Here is a 16,191-nt window from a genome sequence, read left to right on the forward strand (position 1 = left end):
TTACAAGCTTTGCCAACTTAGAGAAGCCTAGGGTTAGCATTCAGGACTGAAAATAATATCCCACCCCTGAGTCTAGGTTTCACATCCCTGCAATTCATTTCCTGAGGAGGTTTCCAGCTACGTGATTTTCCATAGCTTCAGGCTTTGTTTTTAGTTAGGGATCTCTGGAGCTTATCACTAGTTCTGGCAGCATCTCCCACAGGTTGGGGGTGGGGAGAGAATATAGGTGGGAGCTTTCCATTTCTGGGGGAGAAGCTTCTTTGTAGCTACAAAGTAGACATTATAGCTTATGTAGGATATAAGACATCTGTGAGGAAGTAGTGGGTCCACACAGACATTGTGCTGACAAGCTAAAGAGCAATGATTAAATTTAATACAACTTTCTATGCACAATACAGTTCCACATTCATCGTTGCATTTTACATGGGAGACTGTAAGGCAAAACACTTTGAACCAATTTTTTTTAACTTTTATTGGCTCAGGATACTTGATACCTTAAATGAAAAGGATAAGAAAAAGTGATCAAGGAATAACAAGTAACTGCCATTTTTTGTTGAGCAATTATGATGTTCCTCTCAAATTATATAAAGTAGACATTCTTAATTTTTATTGTACAGGTAAGGGTTGTGAATGATTTTTCAACAGTTCAAAAACTAAGAAGTTACTTCCAACAATCCATGAGTTCACTAGGAATTGTCTAGTGATATAATTTGTCTTTATTTTGTCCTATTGGTTTCAAAAGGCATTTTACCAATGACTTATATTTAGGGCTGCTTAAATATAGAAGAATCTAGTTTGAAAGGCATGAAGATTACTTCACTTTTTCTATACAACAGAGTAGCTGATCAAGACAGCTTCAGTCATGCCTTTCTATGGAAAAAATTGATCCTACAAACCCAATACCTCTTAAAAACACAAGAACAATACTAATAAAGTATATTCAATCTCAGAATACTGGGGAGTCTTAAACAGATTCAAGGGGAAGCTAACACCATCCAAACAAAATGTGATCTTATCCTTTCTAGAATTTAGCTTCCTTCAGGGTGTGAAGTCTTGTATTCTTCAAAACACTCATCACAGTTTTTAGCAAAGCAGGTTCCTTCAATGACATTTTTATCAAATGAATAGCATTTGAACATCTCAGACATCTCAGAAAGTCTTGTCTCCATGTCTCTTTATGAGCATTTTAAAAGCATTTAAAATGCTTTTTGTCACAAAATAAACAAACATGAAACAGAACAAGAACAAGCTCCTGTTCAAAGATATGATATAGGACAGTTAATTAGGAAAAGTGAGATTATGGTTATTTGAAATTTTACTATATTATAAGTGAGAATTCATATTATTGACTGAAAACTATTAACTAGATTTCCCATAGGTTTTCTCTTTTTCCACAATGGTTATTCCCATTTTATTGGCAAAGAAATGGAGGCTAAATGATATCTGTGCCTAAAAATATACAGCCCATTGGTGAATGGGCATGATTTAAATCCTTCTGCTTAACCAATTAGGTTGACTCTGGACTCTTCCTTCCACTACTCAATGCTCTCTCCTACTACTGAAAATCAGTTCTAGTTTAGGATAACTTCATTTTACAGAGGTTCCTTGTAGATAAAGAATAATTCCCTAGAGGTATCTGGACCAGCAGCACCAGCCACACACAGGAGCTATTTAGAAATTCACAATCTTGGAATTCCCTTCTTCCTGACTGCATCAGAATATGCAGTAGACCCTCCCTCTTCCACTACTTTTACCTGAGATTTCACTTTCCATCATTTCAGTTACCTGTGGTCAAATGCAGTTTGAAAATATTAAATGGAAAATTCTGCAAATAAACAATTCATAAGTTTGAAATTGTGGACCATTCTGAGTAACAAGATAAACTCTCCAGGCCTCCCGCCCTGTCCCGCCCAGGACAAGAATCATGTCTTTGTCCAGCATGTCCATGATGTATGTATTTCCTACCACTAGTTCTGGAGTAGCCATCCCAGGTATCGGATGGACTTTCCTGGTATCGTAGTGCTTTGTTCAAATAACCCATATTTTACTTCATAATGCCACATTCACACAATTTTTATTACAGTATAATGTTATACTCGTTCTATTATTGTTGTGAATCTCTTACTGTGCCTAATTTATAAATTAAACTTTATCATTGTCATACATTTATTGGGAAAAAGACACAGTATGTATAGGGTTCTGTGCTATCTGAGGTTTCAGGCATCCGCGGGGGGTCTTGGAAGATATCCCCCACAAACAAGGAAGGAGGGGTGTACGTTTACGGATCTCTCAGTGATTATATGTAGATTAGTGCTTCAGAAGCACTTCCCTAGAGGTGATGCCCCCAGTGTTTCAGAAGGTGGTTTTTTAGAGGACAAAATAGGATTGTGCCTTTTCAAATAGGACTTCTTTTCATTCTTGGTAGGGAAAAATATTTTGACTGTTAGGATTTCTGTCAGGAATATGGCCGACGATCAGAGATGTGTGTTTTGGAATCATCCACTAATGTATTCTGCCAGATCGCTTTTATACTGTCAGTGCTGAGGAAATTAACACTCCCACTGTAGGACGGTCCTACTGTAGGCCCCGACCTTCCCAGGACATCCTGTAGGGGGGAAGCAGGTGAGCCTGCATACAGCCATTGTGCATTGTGATAGTAGAGCGGCAATCTTTCATAAGCTGCCCTGTGGCAGAGCGGAAGAGTTCTGTGTTAATTTTTTAATGTCTTTTTAATTAAAAATGTCAAGACATGGTACCCGAGGGTCACTGAGAGAACTGGATTCTTCTCTATGATCTTTGAAATAAAAGCCCATGCAAAGAGCCATTTATTTTTCTTAGTCTCTGGTTTTGGTTGCCTTGTTTCTAGTTTTCCTATTTTCAGTACCTTTCAAGGTGAAACTCAGTTATCATTATTTGTGCTAACTGAAGTTATCTTGGGACAAAAACTTTCAGGTTTGCATTTGAAGTTATCTTGGAACAAAAACAGATAGACACCTGTGTCAATCAACCGTGGCCACAGTAATTGGATGGGATCAAACATCCATGGCATGCAACCGTAGGCATTTACTTCTCACACCGTGTCTGTGGAGGTGCACACCTGCTCCCCTAGCAGAAAGCTTGGTTAGGGCAGCTGCCTGTTGTGGCTCTCATCCATGGGTCTCCCACCCTCTCCCTGGTACCTGCAGGCTGCGCATGCTCGCTCCTATGGAGATGGCGGAGGTCGAGAGAGCCAACAGAACCATGCAAGGCCTCTCTCTTACGGCCTAGTCTTAGAACTGAACACTGCTGCCACCATTGCTTTGTTCCATTGACCAAAGCAAGGCTCTTAGCTGGATCCAAGTCCGAGGGCAAGGAAGTTTATCCGCTTAATGACATGGAAAGGACTATAGACTCACACAAAAAAAGGTAGGGGTAGAGGCAGAGGTGAAGGACGGGGCCTTTCCTGCAACCCATACAATCTACCATACTGCCTAGTGTGTCTTCCTGGGGTGTCTGTGGTTCAGAGATTCCTAGCCTCATATCTGATAACAAGAGACATTCTGATACATGTAACCTAATGGATAGTGCAGGGTTTCTTTCACATATGCTGAAAAGGTGTCTTCACACTTTGAGTTCAATTTATTTGCAGTCTTTTTTCATGGTTATGAGTAATGGGACATTATGGAAAATCACATCATTCTAATTACAAAATCATTTCAGATGCCCAATATTATGGATTTTTTCCTTTCTTGATAATATGGTCTGTCAGAGATGGTCAGATTGCATTGGGGAGAATTGCTGAATATAAATAGGGATGAGCAATTCAAACACCAGTTCATGAACCTACTGAGAAATAGGTTCCCAACAGGAAAGCCAAAGAACTCTTTTATGTATTAATAGTATTAATATCCACTACTTTTCAGCAGCTCTTCCAGATTATGAAACAACCTCAACTGAAGTACCACATGAAAAAGAAGTTTTCCGTACTTTTGGGAAATGACAGGAAGAGAACCTGAAAGGTAAAGCAAGCTGGTTGTCTTACTCCAATATCTCCCTTCCTGTTCCCAGGGTCTAAGGTTTCACCCTTAGAGAGTTACTTTTTGGGCTATAATTTTATTGATTTTTAAGACATTTACCATATATAAGTTTATCCTATCTTCCCAGTTCATGAATGGTAAATTTAAAATATCAGTTATTAAAGCATCAACTTCCAAGGAGGCCAACCTTTTACATTTTCTTTCACTTTAGTTACCTTTGTTTTATTCTCCTTATCCCAGACTGGGCTACGATCTTGCCTAGTATAACCAAAGATCACATTAAAATTAAGACTAAACAAAAGCGCCATTTTTCCTCAGCATGAATTGTATTCCTTTCTTAGACTTATACCTTATGGGATTATACGGAGGACTAAATGAATTGACACACAAATCACTGCAGAGAGCACCAGACACAAAGTATATCACTACTCATAATATTTTGTTATAGCATCCACATCACTTTATTGTGTTTATTTTTAAGGTTGTCTGTCTTTTGTTGTTAGATAGAAACAATTTTTTTTATATGCCTAGAAAAAATCCATGGCAAATAACATGGGCTGCATATTTATTAATGAAAACTTTGTTGAGTGTTCATGATGTGTCAGCGCCGTGTGAGGCACTGGGTATGCAAAAATAGCAATTAGCTCACACCTGCCCTGGAGAAGAGCATGTGAGCAAAGGCACACTTCCATAAATCATAAAATATAATCTGCAAATGGGTAGAAGAATACAAAGAGTAACGTGGGAGACTAGAAGCAAGACAGATAATCAAATCCCACAGCTTTGGCTTGGATGGCAGGAACATTGTTTAAGCAATTAAGAAAATGAGTTAGGGCCGTGTGCTTCTCAAATTTACCGTGAATCAGAATTACCTGGAAGGGATGTTAAAACACAGATTGCTGGGCCCTGTGCCCAGAGTTCCTAATTTAATTGGTCTGGGATGGGCCTGAGAATTTGTACTGCTAACAGGTTTCCAGATAATACTGATGATGCTGGTCCAGAAAACACATTTTGAGAGCCATGAAGGAATGGGGAGGTAACACTATAAATAGAATCACTTTTTAGAACTCTTATCTTACAGGGAATACAGAAGTGAAAACATTAAAAAAGGTGGAAAAGACCCCTATCGTATAATGTGCTTCACATTCATTTTCATGTATGCATCTCCAGCAAAGTCGTGTAGCAGGCTTGTTAGGCGGTGTAGTGTCTAGATCATGTTGCTAATAACAAACGAACCATGAACTCTTGGAATTTTACACCCCCGCCCCTGCCACACACACAAGGTTTATATTCAATTATATACATGTCCTATGTGGGTACATGGGGCTCTGCTATATATAGTCACTGAAGGTCTGTAGTAGGCGCTCGGGACCACCACCCATTGGGCTTAGATACCCAATCCCCTTGGTGATCAGGACTTGTTAACAATTAAAGCTACCATGTAATGATTGGGCAAAGTGGGGACATAGGCCTGGCCTACTTGCAGGAGGATGGGACAACGCTGATGAGCCATTTCAGCTCTAGAATTTGATTAGATTGAACCTCCTTAAACCTGGACCCCTATGGGCCCCTGTCTTAGGCTAGATTCCGCAGGAAGCAGACTCTGGCATGTTTTGTTCAGGAGATTTATTGGGGAGCCTTCTCAGTAACAATTTCTGGAATGAGTGAAGACAGTAGGACTGGGCAGAGGCTGCGACTGTGAGTCTGGAGCTGAGAGGGGAATCTGCACCTCGCTGGGCTGCTTAGCTCAGAAGCAGTGGGCAGAGCCCAGCAGTGGTGGCTCATTGCCATCATGTAAACCAGCAGCACTTGTGGCTGAGAACGTGGCCTCTGCTTTGACTGGCTGAGTCTTTGGAGAGTCACGTTGGTGTTCGACACGGATTTCATTGTTCCCTTCGCTGATCAAAACCAATCAAAAACAAGTTGAAGGGAGTCACATTTACTCTGTGGAATTCGACTTACAACATCAGTTATTAATATACTAATTCTTTCCTGCACTCAGAGATGATTTATTGAAGACCAGGGGATCTTCAGGACCTCTGGACATGTACTGGTGGAGAGTTGTAGATCCAAGGACGCTTCCCGTTCTCACATACCCAGTATCCCAAGCTAGTGTTACAAAGCTTAACTCCTTTATGCTGTAATTCAGGTTAATTGAGTAGGAGCAGAAATTATGGTGTAAGCTCTGTAGGATAGAAGAGTATGATAACTAAAATCAGGAGCCATAGTTACCTTTGAGGATTTGAAGAAAGCTTGTATAAATTACCTGAAGAAAAATTCATACACACATAAAATTTTATAAACATGGATTAAAACCCATTCATGAATAAGAACCATGGGGTGAAGATGGAGATTTTTAGGGAGGTCTCAATGCCTTCTAGGTGTTCCACTTTGCGCACAGAAAGCTATTCTCCTCCTCAATGCCCTATAAGGAAATAGTTTATACAGATATGATTAATTGCATTTATTAAGTCCAAGGAGAGAGGAGTGACCTGACTCAAAGTCCAACAAGTTGGGTAGGAGACTGATGTCTCTTTTATGCTACATTATATATTAAAGCAAGTCAGGCTGATGATTACAATACTTCATCATGAATGGTACTGATTGGCACTTGGTCATAGGAGTACTTGCCTATTTGAGTTATATTTCAGAGTCCTTCTAGGTCTGACACTCTGGATAAGTGGTTGAACATTATGCCTACTTGACCTGATTAATAGACAGTGATCGACCTGTTCATTGGAAGATATATCAAGCCAAATGAATGTAAAGCTGACATTGTTACCACTATGGTGAGCGCCTCTTGAATTTCTGGATGCGTGGGTCTGTTGACAGAGAGAAGGCAAATGTGACCTGGAAAGCTATGTGATAGGGTAAAAAGGGCATGGCTTTGGGGACAGAAGGATCTGGGTTTGAATTCCCCTTTACCACTTGTTAACTATGTGATCTTAGGTCAGTCAGTTCCTTATTTACACTGAGTCTCAGGTATTTCATCCATAGAGGGCAGCTGAGAGTACCTGGTTCACAATTCTGTCGTGATGGTGCACGTAAAGCACTTAGCTCCAGGTTTGGTACAAAGAAGATGCTCCATCTTAACTCTAGCCTTCTTTTCACTTGGGACAGTTTCTAGATAAGTATTATCCAATAATAGAAGAGAGGTTTTTTTGGTTGGAAGAGCACTGAGAAGGTCTTATGAGACAGCTTCTGCAAGCGACACTGACAATGTGAGATGCCAGGAGGGGAAAGCAACAGGGTCAGAGGAAGTTGGGTCAGACCAAGGGGTCAGGGAGACAGAGTTCACTTCACTAGTGATACTTTTCTCCACGGACAGGCCTGAGTTCTCCTCACATATCTTCAGGGTTTCCCAAGTTCCAACACTTAACTCTCATATCTGAATGCTTCGCATTGGTCCAGAGGGAGGCAAATTAAACCATGACTGACACCACCACCCCTACACTAAACACACAGATTTTACCTTCCTGCAGTAATTACTCGCCTTAAACAGGAAAAAGAGTGAGAATGCAAAGCTGATTACACAAAAAGGAGAGGTGTGTAACCCTCTCTTTGGGGGAGTTTTAGAGTAATGCAAATATTCTGTATTCTCAAGAGCAGCAGAAAGGACAAAAACATATCCTGTTTTCCATAGAACCTTGTCTGGTTGCTTAATATTGTCAAATTTATCCAGTATGGTTTGTAAAGGATAATATTTAATAGCAGATTCAAAACCACTCCTTACTGCAATGCTCTGTGACTCAGTTTCTTCATGCCTAAACATGCCTATTTTCCTTCACACCTTCTATATGGAATTGTCCTTGGACAATCCATAGTTCATGGAATCATGTTTGTGAAAAATTCTTTGATTTGCTTTGGGAAAACTATGTAAATCCATAACATAATAATCTGATTTATACTACCTAGAGAGAGTTACCTGAAGAGGAAAATTAAATAATTAAAGGCCTAAGTAGATGATTTATGAATAAGAGCTACAAAATGTAAAATTTCTAACAACAAAAATCCCTATAAAGGCTGAGATGAGAGAAAAATGATGTGGATTGTTACAAAGGCTTCTAGGTAAGATTAACAGGCTGAAATTGAAAAGAAAACAATTTTGTCCCTTATGACAAGTATCAAGACATTCAGATTAATGATATACTGAGTACTTTTATAGAAACCTTATACCCTCCAGTCCTGAAGGGCTGAAAAAAAATATGACAACATACAACATATTTGGAGTCAAGGAGGGCGGGAGGTGGTGGAATGTAATGATTAATGCTTTGGGGACCTTCAGAGATGAAGTCTTTGACTGCTAAGGTTAATGACAAATACAGTTTCTGTGACTCTACTTCTCAGACTTAGAATATACCCAATCACACATCAAGAGTTAGAATGTCTCTTTCAGATCATTTATGATTTATAGACTCATATGTTAGCAATATATAATCTTAGACAGATGAGATAAAATATTTTCATAATACAAACTCTACTGACTGCTGGGCAGTTTTGTGCTAGCATTCCGAGAAAGTACGAACTGGGTAATTTTCTTCAGGGAAATAGTAAAGCAACATTAGACAGGAACTTTGGGGCCGGCTTATGTTACAGCAAGTAGACCAAGTACCCCATGTCTTGAATAGTATTTCTGCCCTATATGTGATTTGATGGCAAAATGTACAGGGAATTATCAGTTTAGTAAAAAGGTGAGTATTGAACATGGAAGAGGTAGTTTGTCATTGTGGCAAGGTGAAAGGGATGGCCATAAAATAAATAAAAACAAGTATTGGCTCTTTTGAGTCCAGATCTTACCTGTTAACCTTTTCCCCAGAAGTAATCCTTGCTTTGGTGGGTACTCCCTGTCAAGAACAAAATGGCACACCCTAAATAGATAAGGCCAAAAGGATACCATGTCTAATGTGGCATTAGACTGCATGAAAAGACAAAGGGATTTCCTTTCCATTATTTATTTATTTACTTATTTATTTATTGCCACACTTCCGGTGGAGATTAAGAAGAGCTTGCAGTATTTCCTTGACTGATCTTCCAAGAAGGGGGTTTCAGGAATAGGAGATTCTCCTTTCTCTGCTGGAGCCTGCTGGGCTGCAGCCCTCGTGCTATGTCTGCTGTGACGGGGGTCAATGAGAGAACAGTGTCATACGGTCCCCAGGCGGGAAATGGCAGAGGTTGTCCCCTATTCCCGTGGCCTGCACATGCGTGGGCAAACTCCAGATGACGGAGCTAAAAATTGATAGCTAGATTGGTTACAGGGTATGACCAAAGAATAGGTTTGGGGACTGAGGGACCAGATAGCAGTAACAGTAAATTGAACAGTCAAGTCGGGGGCCTACTCCACTGCAGAAAGGGGTCAGTCGAAAGGGGTCAGTCTACATGATAACCAACGAAAACATAAATCAGTATCAGTACTTCTATGACATTCAACTATTTTGCCTTTTCTGTTGCTTCCTGCTCCAGCCATTCAAGGGGAGGGGATGAAAAATATCTCTGTGAACTGACTTAAAGCATTGTAACTTTCCTAAATTGACTGATAAATCACTGGGTTTGCTGATAAGTCAGCCCTGGGTTTGCTGAAAGACACATGGATGCAGTTGCAGCACTATGGACAGTGTATGAGTGGGTGCAGAAAATGGAGCCTGTTCAAGAACAAATTACTTCACTAACAGAAATACCTTCACCTCTGTACATTAGGACTTGCCTACTATCCTAATTTAAAATATCTGATCAGTGACAGGTGCAGTGATAACATCTTAACACTAAATTTTGTAAAAGTGAAGCAATCCCATGTTGTTTTAGGCATGGCATTGGAGGAGTGGCTGGGGAGTAACTGGAGATATGAGTCAAATTTTGTTGTGCCATGTGAATTTTCTTTTAGAATTGGCTCTTAGTTTCAAATGTTAGCTTTCAAAACTTTTTTTTGCAATAGTTTCATCAGTGTGCAATTGCTCTGTTTTATTAGATGCTTTGGGGGAATAACAGGGACCCTAAATCTTAAAGCAGTGATTGGGACAGAACTTTATTGGACAAACATCAGCTAAAACCATAACTTTACCCACAAAACAATATTTGAGAAAAGACAGGAAGTTTCATAATCTTCCACTCCACAGCACACATAACATTTGACTCTATTTATAGATGAGATAGAAAAATAGAGAGGAAGCTGTGCTGTCTATAGAATCCTAACAAGGAGGGGACTCCTGTCCTAAAGAGAGGCAGTGTGGTTTATCAAAGTTACAGATAAGTTTTGGCATGTTATATTTGCACATCATCTAAAGCCTATGCTACTTGTCCAATTCATCTGATAAGTTATGAGAGGGCATTGATTTCCATGTGCCTTTATAAGTATAAATTCATTGTAAACTCTGGATGTGAGAAATTAAATACAAGCACAAGTTCTTATTTGTCAGGGCAAAAAGAAATTCCATCCTATAGTTTGGGAGAAGAAGGGGCACTGGTGAGAAGTGGATGGATGGAGGGTATCTTCTACCTTTGTATGATGTGATAATCCAAGCGAATTAAAACTCACTCTGGAAATGGTACAAAGGCTTGGTCCTTATTTCATGGTACCTGGTATAAGGGGAAATTGTCTGCTCCTGCTCATAAGCAAGAACAAAGCAAATGTTCTGCACTTGGCATTTAAGGGGCTTAATATCCCAATGAGGAAAATGAAGACTCACACACATGTGACTAGATAATGTGAAAGTAATTGATGGACTATTCAGAACATAAGGGCTATAGGAATGCAAAAGATAAATGCTTTTAGATGGGTTGGTTAGGTTGGTTTGGGCAAGATAGACCATCTTGTCCAGTGGGGAAAAGGTTAACATTTGTTTTGAGGCTTGATGATGTGTTATATTACCTATTCTCCTTAATTGAATGAGAGGCACATTTTCCTCTCCCATCCTAAGTAGGCACACAGACTTTCCCACTCTAACAGAGGCTAGGTTTCCTTGCCTCAGCAGTTCTTTTGCAGCTTTGGCCTCAGGCCACGAAATAGAATTTTCCAGTCCTTCAGAAGCAACTAAGTTCTTCCTAGTCTTGTATTCTTTTATAAGAATGTGGACGCTCACTGAAGGAGAGAAGAGAGAAGCTAGTATTGGGAGTTGAAAAGCCCAGAGATACACAGGCTAGCTTCCTGAGCCCAAGAGGATATTGGGGTTTTGTGCTGAAGACCTGTCCTTGCTTGCATGCCTGGGAGATGCCTGCAGATGCTGCACAGCTGGCTCTGTGCCTTGTGTCCTTGAAGGCAACAGTAGGATCAGCAACACCGGCTGTCGGGAAGGGCGCCTGTGATCTTGGCCTTCTTCCTCCATGCCAGTCCATGACTTGGAGGGAATCAGAAACAGCACATCTGAACTTCTACCTGCACACATCCGGGGTAGGGTTTTAAAATGGCAAGATCAAACCCCATCATCCACCATGACCTTCCTGGCAGGCTCTACTATGGGGAGTGGATAATTACTGCTGACAAAGAAGCTAGGGGAAAGTCCTGCCCACATCCCAATTAATCACAATTTTACCACTTTCCTTCCAGCCAGTTTCAGGAAAACCCAGAAACATTGGGCTCAGATCATGGGTCCCACACTGTCAACAGCTAAATGGGCATGGCCAAAAAAGGTAGATCTGGATAGGAAAAGGAAGAAGAAAAAAAAGATGCAAAAGTTCTCAGAACACTAAAACAAGAATCCATGTTAAATGAAGCCTTTGGGGATTACTCACTGAGGGCTTCAGAAATACAGGGAATTTTAGACATAAATGGAGACTGAGAGGGCATCTGGGCTCTCCCCTTTCTATTTCTTCAATTGCTTCCTTCATTTATAAATGGAAACTCTACAGAGGCAGAAGTCATTGAGACCGGCCTTAACTAGTTCATTCACAATTGCAAGGTTCCAGAGAGAATTGCTAAAACCTAAGCTGTTCCTTCAGTCAGGTAGAAAGTGTTCAGAATGAAATGGAAAATAAAAACTTTATTTGAAGAGAGTTGCTCTGAGGGTTGAAAGTAAGGACAGCTTACAGTGAGCATACTGTGACTGACCGAAGCCAGGGAACCAGGGAGGACTTGACCTGGTGTCCCCAGCCCCAAGGGTGGGAACTTGCAGATACCTTGATTTTGATTTTATACATGCTGACCTCACTGGGCTCTAAATTGAGAGAGAAGGCCAGGCTGTGGAAGGAAGGACTTTTAATTGTGCCCAGTCTTTCCTGCTATGGCTGAACGTGGCTGCCCCGTTGGTCCTACATTTTGACACACTTGGAATCATCTGAACAACTCCTGACTTTGCATTCCAGACCAATTAATCTCTGGCCTTGTGACCCAGGTGTCAGGGCTGGGGGACTCCAAGGTGAGGCCATATTTGAACCCAAATACTAACTTGTCCCCTTTTCTCCAATATCATCACTCATACCTTAGAGAATCCTGTAGAATCCCAGGCTAGAACGATTACCAACTGTTCAGAGGTTGATTTTTGGCAGGTACAAATATAGTTTTCAAAAAATAAAGAGAGAAAAGACAGTTTAAAAGAGATAACATATTGGGAGTGGGTTAGTGTGAATTCTGTACTTTTTGTTCAATGTTGCTGTGAAACTAAAATGGCTTAAAAATAGCTCTACTAAATAAATTTTTGAAAATCTTAAAAACTCTGGTAGTCAGTTTGTGCTACTATAATAGAAATACTGTAGACTAGATAGTTTACAAACAACAGAAATTTATTACTCATAGTTCTGGGAAGTCCAAGATCAAGGTACTGGCAGATTTGATGTCTGCTGGGGGCCTGCTTCCTAGACAGCCACCTCTTCTTGGTAATGTCACACAGCAGAGAGGTGAGGGAGCTGTCTGGAGTCTCATCTAAATATCATCTAAATCAGATACAGGTGAGACTCTAGGTAGGACTCATCCTCAGGCAAATCCTCGTCCAGCTATGAGCCTATAAAATCAAACAAGTTATATGCTTCCAAAATATAATGGTGGGACAGGCACAGGGCAGATATTCCCATTCCAAATGGTAAAAACAGGAAAGAAGAGAGAAGTGACAGATTTCCTAGCAAAACCTGAAGCTTGGAAAATCATCTCTGGCTCAATGTTCTGCCCTCCAGACTCATTGGAGCAGAGGTCTCCCTCCCCAACCCCACTGGGGGCAAATGTTCCACCCCTCCAGCTTTGCTACACAGGAGTTCAGCCCCTAGGTTTCAGATGGCCGTGCCCCAGGAGCTTTGGGGACAGATCATGCCATAGCAGTCACGGGTTCGAATCCTCTGCCTGTGACTCTCCTGAACAGGACCTCACATGCTGGAGGCTTTACTGATCCTAGGCCTGGGGGATGAGCCTCTCCTCAGCCTCTACTTTGCCCTAGTGGGGGACTTTCTGTGGTGGCTGTGCCCCGACAGCAGTTTTCTGCCTGTGTGGCTTGCCTGTGGCTCTGAACTGCTCCACCCTTCCAGATCTTGGTGGACGTAGCCATGGCCCCCAGGCTCCTAGTCTCTGGGCACCAGCAGAGCAGGCCAGCTACACCAAGGTCTGCATGTGCTGTGCCCTCCAGAGGGGAGACTACCCTGGCCTGTGCGGGGGTAGGGCCCTGAACGTGGAGGGGCCCAGCGCTGGAGTGATGGTATTAGGAGATGGAGCCTTCAGAGATGAATAGGCCATGAGGGGAGTTGTGCTATTTCTGTTGTAGCAGCCCAAACTGACCAAGACAGAAATTGGTAGTGTGACCAAAAAGAAGGTCACATATTAAAGCTGAAAAGTTCAGGGAAGACCACGTGGCAGCCCTTACAAACTCAGAGGATGGTCTGAACATATAAATTCCTAACTGGAAGTGGGTCATGGTAGTCATGTCCTAGGCCTGTAGCTTTCTTGATGAAGGTCAGGCATTACCTTAAGTAAGCATGTCTATTGCCTTTTGCACCTAAGAGAACATACCTTTGAAATGTCAGAGTCATCTCCTTCTCTAGACCCTTCAGGGCACACCCACGGCCCCAGGACAGGAGGCTGCAGGACCCATCATGATATTTTGTTCTCCCACATACCATCTCTATGTGCTGTCAATGCTAATTACTAACTGTCCTGTTCCAACCGATGTAAAAAAAAAAAAGTATGTGTCTCTCTGTTTTGCTTTTTATCCAATCCTAGAAATTTCTCCACTTTGCTTTTGCCTACCCCGTTACTTTACTACCAGATGATTCTAGTGTAACTCTCCTTACGTCTCCTTCTTTGATTCTAATGTATAAAATAAGCTGCAAAGCTACCATTCCCTGGAACATTTTCTCAATCCTTTTTTTTCTTTCTTTTGAGATTTTTCCGAGAAGTGTTGACAAGTGTGTGTGACTGTCTTCAAACTGAGTGATTTTGAAACAACAATGATTTTAGTAAGCTGATAATTTTGTGGGTCAGAAATCTGGGCAGGACCAAGCAAGGATGACCTCTCTCCACTATACAACCACCAAAGCCATTGGTCAGATGTGGCTCAGCTGGCTCAACTGGAGCTGTGTAGCTTGGACCTTCATTCTAACCATCAGCTGGGTTCCTCGGTTTTTCTCCACCTCACATCTACCAAGGCCAGACGGCCCAAGTTTTTGCTGACGTAGCTCTCCCTGGGCTGGGGTGGCTGAACCAAGTGGAGATGGCTGGGTATCTCAACCTCTCCACCTGGCCACGCTACAAGGTTATCTTGGGCTTTCTCACATTATGGTGGTCTTGAGTAGATGGATTTCTTACATGGTTGGCTTCTCCCAGAGTGAGCATCGCAAGAGAGCAAAGTGGAGACTGCAAGTTTTCTGCTGACTCAGTCTCCGACATGACACAGCATCACTTCTGATGTATTCTTCTGGTTAAAAACGCATTACAGGACCAGCCAAGATTTAATGGGTGAGGGCTGACTAATCTTGGATGATAATACCGAGAGATGATTCAAAGGCAGAGAGGGTGTGTCTTCTTTAGAAACTAGCTACCACAATGCTTAGGCCATGTTCTTAAATTGGTCATTAAGGTGATGCTGTCATCTCCATCTGTCTTACAGTTCTGTCTTTTAGTTTCCATTTGATTTTAAAAGGAAGCCAGGAAAAGTGAGATTTTTTTCAATCGATCTTCCCATATATCAGCAACAGCTATCATCTGTCCTTACAATATGGCTTGTATAAGAAATATCCTAATTACAGACAACAGTAAAAAATGCTCTGTTTTCATGCAAATAAGAAACTGTAAATAGATGTTTGGGGGTTGGGATGTTGTCTAACACCATGTGTTAGACACAGATTAGTGTCACATTTTAGTTAGAAATAAATCCTAAAGGCAGAAAGGAATTCTGGAAACATGCTGGCTAAAACATCCTGCTGTCCTGCCATTCCCAATTTCAACTTTAGTCCTTTCTCCTCATGAGCCAGCCAAATGGCTGCTGGGACTAGAAGGTGTCCAGAGCCTGGAGGATGGCACTGAGAGGGCTCTTGATGGACTTCCTGATACGTTGGGTACAGTGAGAGTCCAGGATCAGTATAGATGAACACTGGGGTGAGTATCTGAACCAGGCCCAGATCCTGGGGTGGGTGTTCATTGGTCTGCCATTTATGACCATCTGGAGAAAAACTGAGCAAATGAAAAATAGTCCACTCCACTAGAAAGCTTGAGACAAGGAGGCAGGTAGATTCCCTCAGGTGATCTGACAGGAGGCCCCCAAATCTGCTGGCTTTATCAATATATAATCCCACTGGAACAGAGTCCCCCATGCCACTTAGGGTAATCCAGCAGAGAGAAGTTACACACTAGAAGGTTCCCAGTGCCCAGAAAGAGCAAAAACAAGCAGAACAAGAGAGGCAGCTGTGGTCCACGTGAATGCTGGTGGACGACATGAACAGCAACTCGAATAATAACAAGCAGAAGATAAGAAGATTCATGATAGCACAGAAATGATTCTCGGAAGCAAGTGACATTATTTTTGAGGTAAAAATGTCCGTGCATGAATTAAAGGATAAAATAGTCCTTACTAACATTTGAATTAGAGCCTGGGAAGGTCAAGTGGAGGAATTCTTCAGAGAATACCAATCAAATCCAAAGGGATGCACATCAAGAGGGAAAGGTGCAGCTTAGAGTCACAGGAGACTTAACGTGCAAATAATAAGAATTCCAGAAGGAAAATCAAGCAGATCTATTAAGGGAATAATAGAAGAAAAAAATTTCTAGACC

The sequence above is a fragment of the Pteronotus mesoamericanus genome, unplaced genomic scaffold, assembly GCF_021234165.1.
Source record: "Pteronotus mesoamericanus isolate MK-2021 breed Mesoamerican mustached bat unplaced genomic scaffold, CSHL_Meso_final scaffold_174, whole genome shotgun sequence".
Taxonomy (NCBI): domain Eukaryota; kingdom Metazoa; phylum Chordata; class Mammalia; order Chiroptera; family Mormoopidae; genus Pteronotus; species Pteronotus mesoamericanus.